At 47.6% G+C, this 7,395-nt stretch overlaps 1 protein-coding gene across 3 annotated transcripts in view; it reads left to right on the plus strand.

Moving 5' to 3' along the window:
• Rxfp2 (relaxin family peptide receptor 2) overlaps nucleotides 1-7,395 on the plus strand; it is a 64,147-nt gene that overhangs the window by 8,850 nt on the left and 47,902 nt on the right. The window lies entirely within an intron of this gene.

The raw sequence follows: 7,395 nt of genomic DNA on the forward strand, positions 1-7,395 counted from the left end.
AGCCTGGTCTACAAAGTGAGTGCCAGGACAGCCAGGGCTACACAGAGAAACCCTGTCTCGAAAAACCAAAAAAAAAAAAAAAAAAAAAGAAGAAGCATGCTTGGTCATCTTCCTTTCTAATTGTTTGCTGATTCGCTACATCTGGCTGTGGAGAACATCTTGCTTCTCTCATTATTGTTCCAGCACTTTCCGGTTTCCAGTCACCATCCATAGACGGCAACACTTGTAACCCCTCTTCTGGTATTCATTACACTGTTTCGGCCTCTTTGATTACCTCTGTTAGGTTAGTGGTCCGCTACAATATTGAACAGGCACTAGCAAGCATCATTGCCTTCGGAAACCTATCACGAAGCAAGCCACAATTTTACAGATTTAAAGCGAGTCGATTGTCTTTACTTTCTGTTCGTACAGTTATTTGGAAGCCAGGGTCCAGGAGTTCCACCCCTGGAGCCCCTCTTGTCAGGGAAGTTGTAGGCAAGTGACAAACGAGGGGACTATCTGCCTGAGTTAAAACGAGAGGCCTGACCTCCCCCTGAGAATTCCAGTCACATTTCCAGACTGTTTTCTCACACAACATTGCAAACACTGTGTTCCGAAGGCCTGCTGTCAGGGTGGAACTTCCCACCGGCCCCTCCTGATCATGACTGCTAGCTAGAGTCTCAGAAAGCAGATACAATCCTTTGGAAGAACTGACTTGTCTTCTCTGGGGAGAGTCTTTCTAATGTTTGGGTAATAGAATACTATTTTTCTAATGAATCAATATGAAATGTAAGGTGACAGAGATCTTAGAGCACCTTGTCAAAAGCTAGAATATTAATGATACCTGCAAGTTCCTGTAAATTTTTCCATTTGTTGTTCAAAGAAATGCAAAAACCTAGAAAGCTCTGACCTTCAGGACACTGCCCTACCTCACAATTATTATTCTTTTATTTTTTAAAAAAAGCAAACAAATTAAGGAGATGATTAGATGTTAGGAAATACAATGTGGCAAGGGGGTGCCCTGAGAAATTACACCGTGCAACAGACCTGGTGTGAAAGGGATTTACTGGGGGAGGAGTAAGGACCTGGGACAGAGCAGAGGCATGTAAACAGGCAGACAGACGGACAGATGGGAGGGGAGGGAAAATGGGCCATAGCCATGGGGCCAGAGAAAAGGGGGGTAGGGAATAGATAGGGGGGATGCTGAAGAGTGGGAGGGAGAGGGAGAGAGGGAAAGGGAGAAAAAAGGGAATTCGAGAGAGCGAGAGCGTGCTGCTGAGTCGGCCCTTTTATAAGCAGCACACACCTGCAGCACGCACCTGCAACACACACCGATGGCACCTGGTGGCAGGTCATGATGTCAGCCTCACTAGGTCCCTGGGGCAGGCCAGCAGAATCACCTGTAATAGCAGAGCAGAGGGGAAACTCCAGAAGAAGAAGTGGAAGTATAGAAGGGCGGAGAGGAGCCACAAAGCCAGGGAAGGAACATCCTGACTGATGAAGGTGGTGGGATTTGTCAGACCCTTCAGGGGACCAGTGAGGAAGCAGAGAGGATTAGGCAGCCATCTTTAAACCCAGCACTTGGGTGGCAGAAGCAGGAGGATCGCTGTGAGTTAATTCAAAGTCATCCTGGTAGACAGAATAAGTTCCAGGCTAGGCGAGCTACACAGTGAGACTTTATCTTAAAAAGGAGAACCGGAGATGGGCAACAGACAGACAACTCAGATGGAGTAACAGGCCAGCGCTGGATGAAGTGGGTTAGTGAGAGAAAGTCGGGAGGCAGTGAAGACAATGGCTTGCCATTCTTCTGAGAAGTGTCCTTTTAAAGGGGAGACACCGTGTCTCTGCCCCAGAGGCAACTGGCTATAATAGTGTTTGGTTTATTAACTTGAATATGAGGCCTGACTGTGTTCTGGTTTGTTTAGGTGTGTGTGCCTGTGTGTATGTGTGTGTGTGTGTGTGTGTGTGTGTGTGTGTGTGTGTGATGGGTGTATGAGTACCTGTGTGTGTGCTTGTGTGTGCATTCATGTGTGTGCATTCATGTATGTGTGTGTGTATGTTCATGGGTCTGTGTGTGCATGTGTGTATACCTGTGTATGTATGTGCAAGGGTGCATGTTTATATGTGTATGTGCCTGCATGTGTATGTGTCTGTGCACCTATGTATGTGTGTGTCTGCACGTGTGAGCATTTGTGCCTCTGTGTGTGTATGCACACACGCACACACATACATGTTGTGATGTGGTGATTAAACCTGGACCTCACTAGACAAGCATGCTATCTCTAAGCCATGTCCGGCCTCTGAGAACTGACTGAATGAGACCAATGTGGAAGGGATGCTGTGACAAGGAAAAGATAATGGGAATACAGGAAAGCAGGTCTGTACTTACTGTAGAGAGTGCCTGAGATGCTGGGGCAAAGGGTAGACTTGGGAGACATTCCTGTGAGCAGGTAGGGAGGCCCTCCCCCTTCAGGCATCACCCCTGACCCTGGTCCACAGCCATGCAGCCCCCACATGTCTTAGTGTAGGCCGTCTTATGTGAGGGGTACCTTGTACCTTGAGGGGTACGAGGAGCATCCTGATCAGGTGATGTCAGGACCCCTGTGTGCGGGGGAAGGGGAGCTGTAAATTGGTGAAATTTGGAAGAATCCTCACTTAGAAGAGCTGTGGATGAAGGTTCTCTGAGACAGGGGAATTCGTGACTCAGAATTTGAGAAGCAAGAGATGAGACAGAGGTCCAATCCTCTCTCCTCTCAGTGTTGCGCACGTCAGGGATCCATCTAGTCTGTCACTGTCACACTCTGTCCTGCCCCTCCGTCCTTCACCCACTCAATGGGCATTCTCTGAGTGTCTCGGTCTTGGGAAGCTTTCAGAAAGAAGGCAGACTCTCTAATCACACTGAACAAGATGGTTATTTTAAACACCAGAACACAGCCAGGAAGGCATGACGGCAGGCTTGTGATCTCATCGCTCCATGCTACGGCAGGAGAATTGTACGTTTTCGGTCAGCCTGGGCTCTAAACAACATGTTTAGAGATGCTCTGACTTGCCAGAAGTAGAGCAGCTTCCAGAAAGTGGACTGATCAAGTGCAAACTGCCCAGAGAGCTGTTTCATCCCACTCAGAACACCCAGGGGAGATGATGTTGCCTGTCTTGTTGACTGGCAACCGACATGGCCCAGTTAACATTTCCTGGATGTTGCAGTAGTTTTAACTCTTAAGTGCATGGCTGGGGCTCTGTCTGTGACCTTCTGCTCTATGGTTTCCTCCTTCAGTGACAGTGTCATCCTCACTGAGGTGAGCGGCACCATTCGGGCCACCTAGGAAATGGTCTCCTTAGCCAGTCACCTCTGTGGAATGCCCTTTCTGGAAGGCACTCGTGTGGAGGAACCATTAATCCCAAAGATGGGAGAAGACCACTGACCCAAATCATCATGGCCAAACTCATTAAAGCAAGCTTTTTTATTTTTTATTTTTTATTCATGTACATGGGCTGCCTCCCCCTAAGGCAGGTTTGAGAGGTCAGCACTGGATGTGAGGAAGACAAGGCTTTTGTAGCTTGGGGGGGTAGGGGGTTTCTAAATGGAGGATTTAGGGGTGCAAAATAGGTGGGGTTCCAGGAGCAGAACATAGACATAACAAAGACATAATTGCAAAGTAGGTATAACAAAGTAGACATAGCAACAGGTGTCATAACAAGGTGATCCTATAACCTCTGAAACAAAGGTAGGGTTGCAGGGTGGTTATAATCAACCCTTTGAAACAAAGGCATGACTGCCATGCCTGGAACAGGCAGAACAGAGCCATTTATAGTTTAAGGACACAGGTGGGGCATAGCCCAATCCTTGAGAAACAGGTTTAATCATAAACAGGAGTGAACCTGATTTGTCTTTACTAAAAGTTGGTTTTCAAGCCTAAGACGGGGATGGGGGGGGGCAGGCTGGTTCTTCAGAACACCCGACTCTCCTCAGTTCCAGTCAGCAGTACTGTTGTCAGAAAATCAAACAGGGACCTGACCATCTTTAGTGATTTTTTTACATGGCAAACCTAAAAGATCCTTCTCACACATCCAGGAGCCCAGGAGAAGTGTTGACTGGCAACTCAAAGCACCCTTGGGCAGCAGCCCAGATGGCTCCTCTGAAAGGCAGCTGCAGGGCTATGACATCATGCCAGCGCACAGCTGGAGTACTGACTGGAGGGGGTGGGGGGCTGGACAGTGGTTTCCTTGCAGGGGCCCAGATCTCCTCACTGCTGTAGTTTGGCCAAAGGGGTCCCATGGAAACCTCTGGAAGCCACCAGCTCTGCTTTGATGTTGGCCACCTCCACTTTTATAATCCCTGAGTTTCAGTAAGACTGCCTCTCTCTACTGCAGCCAGCGATGGCAGGAGCCCCAGACTGCAGAATATGCCTCCCACAGATGCCCAGTGGGCCTCCCTCAGTATATGCCAAACACAGCTGGGACTCTTAATTATTATCTAAATTTCATGATTATGAGGGAGAATGAGAAGTACAGTACACAGGACCCGGGATTTTATTTACTCAGAGTTGAAACGGGAGCCCACAGCGTTAGCAAGGTCAGATTCTGAAAGGGAGTTTTTCCTTTTTCAGCTCCTATGGGAGTTTTTTTTTTTTTTTTAAGTTAATTGAGCACCAAGTGATGGCAGACATGAAGAAGACAGAGGGCAAAGAGGAAAGAACTGAGTTCAGTCATTATTTTCCTCTCTTATCTCGTTTACGCTAGAAATGTCCCAGGAAGATGCCACCATGGAGTAGGAAATGGAGGCTCTCAACAGATACAGTCAGCAGTTGGAGATGCTTGTGGTCAGCCCCACTCCTCTGCTTCTCTTGTCCCTCCCCAATTTGACACCCTCGCCCGACCCCCACCTGACATACTTGGATCACACTCTAGATCCACCTCCTCTATCAGGAAAGTTCCCAAAGATGCACCTGCAAGAGCCTCGGGGAGCTCTCGATGACATCACTGTCCCTGGAGGAGAGTTCTCAATGACATCACTGTCCCTGGGGGAGATCAGCTGCCCTGCTTTTGTGCACTTGCTCCATCTCCAGGGTCATCTCGACTAAGGAGCTAAGCTCACATAATCCAACTGTTCTCTTCGATGACGTCCTTGGGAGCTCAGCGTGCACTTGTAAGTCAGACAGCCTTAGTGCCCATTTTCACACACCTGCCTGTTAACACCTGCATCCCTTGTGAGCAGGAAGACCACCAGGGAGGTTCCCAAAGATGTTTGTGGGATGCAATCTCTCTTAAAGGCATCATCTACTGGAAAGAAGGCCCAGATGGCTGTTTCCCCAAACCCAAATAAAAGCATCTTCATAATGATCATTGATAGGTTATTTCTCTACCAGTGAAATAGCCAGTTCAAGCCAGATTAGATTATATTAAAGGCAGCTTTATTGGGAAGCTTCTCTCAGGTAAGCTCACTGGTCCCAAGGATTGAGGCCAGGAAAGTCACCATGGGGAGGGGGGAGGAAAAAAGGAGAGAAAAGGTGTGTGCACGGGGGGGGGGGGAGAAGAACAGGAGGAGGAAGAAGAGGAGGAGAGGTCAAAACATCTGGATCATATAGGGAGACTGGCAGCCCAGCCCCTGGGATGGAAAGTTCAGAGTTGGGGTGGGGTATGTCAGGTAGGGACTGAGGGATGCTGGGAGAACCTAGAGATCAGGTCTGCTTTGATATGTAAAATATGCGCCTCGGTCCCTTGTCCTGGGTCTGAGGGTCTAACCAGATGATCAGAACATCAGTAGGCTCCATTACCTTCGTCATTCCGTAACTGGGAAATACCCAGCACACAGTAGGTGATAGATACTGTGTGAAGGCAAGGTCTGCTAAAACCTATTAAAAAGCCATTGTTCCCTACACCCAAATAGCTTCCTGGTCATGATGATGACACCATCATCAGGAACACCTAGCCAACACCTCTCCCATCCCTTCAACAGGTCATAATTAACTGACCATTTCAGAGTTCCCTTGCTCTCTAAGTGTGTGGAGTTTTATGTGTTAGCTTGTAGTGTCTGGTGGGACACTGTGGCTCTGTCATAGTTGTTATGGTAGCATTCGACCTCTTTATGTGTGTGTCTGTGTGTACTGGGGTAAAAGGTTTCTATATGACTTTGTGAAATGCCCTCAAGTGTTAATTATCCCTACCTGTATGACCTCTCTCCTCTCCCCTGTCGTCCTACCCCATGCCCCACGTCAGCCTTCCCAATTATCCCCGCCCCCCACCCTTCACCCTTTATATCATTCATTCTGTATCTTCTCCCTTGAACTTGCCAGCAGCACAAACTGGACTCGGCAGGCTTAAATGAAAAGGATGACAGAAAGCTGGGAAGGGAGTGGGGAGCTGGAGGAGGTGGGGGAGGGGCTGGACTGGATGCAACCTTCCCAAAGAACTAGCACAAAACAAACACGTGAAGTTTCTACTTGACCTCAAGACTTCCACAATCGTATTAGTCAGTTTACAAATAGCATGCCTATCTTTTCTGGAAAGCACGCTCTTAAACTTGAATGCACACGTTTTATTAGATTTAAATGTCTGGGGTTGCTTTGTGAAACCCTGTTTCCTGATATGTGGCCTTGTAAAAGGTCACTGGACTTCTTCCTGTCTGCACCCCTCTGTCCAACTTGGGTTCCTCACTTGTTCATGTGTTACGCCCTCTTTCCGGGAAGATTATTTTTAATTTGTCTTCATAAATGGCTTCCACTCTTGGAAAGGCATATTTCAGAATGACTTGATTCCCAGGATAGTGGTTACTAGTAGCCTCTGACATGAGAAGGTAGAATCAAACTTTACCCGAGTCACCTAGGGGACACCCCCAGGCAAGATACTAAGCTTACCATCTGCTGAAACACACAGAAAGCGATAATCTCATCCATCTCCTCTCTCTGGCCGGAGAGGGGTAACTGAGATAACTACCCAGCAGAGTGCTGGTGCTCGGTACCTCCTTAACACGAGAGTTACTGCTACAGTTGTCACCCTTGTCTTAATGAAGGCTAGACGCTCTCTCAAGCTGCCACTTAAATGGTCCTTTTGCGTATGTATTAAGTCACCTTGAATCTTTCTTATGGAAAACTTAATAAATGCTTAAATCAATTTCCTTGTTCCCATTTAAACATTGGCAGTAGCCTTCTGTCTCAAGCACTAGATACCTCCCCGACTCTATCCAAGAGTCAAGCAACCCTTTTGGCTTTCTTTGCAATTACCTCCCTTAAATGAAAATTCAAAATGGGTCTTCACCTCGCCCACAGTATAGCTAGTGTTAGGTTTGATTGTGGTCACTTGGGATGTTATTCCATATCTGTGTTCCAAGAATGACCCCGGACGAATCAGCTCATGGAGTTCTTGCCGGCGAGGTCTAGCCACAATCACGTTTGGTTTCTTTTTTTTTTTTTTTTTTTT

This window comes from Mus caroli, chromosome 5 (assembly GCF_900094665.2).
Source record: "Mus caroli chromosome 5, CAROLI_EIJ_v1.1, whole genome shotgun sequence".
NCBI lineage: Eukaryota > Metazoa > Chordata > Mammalia > Rodentia > Muridae > Mus > Mus caroli.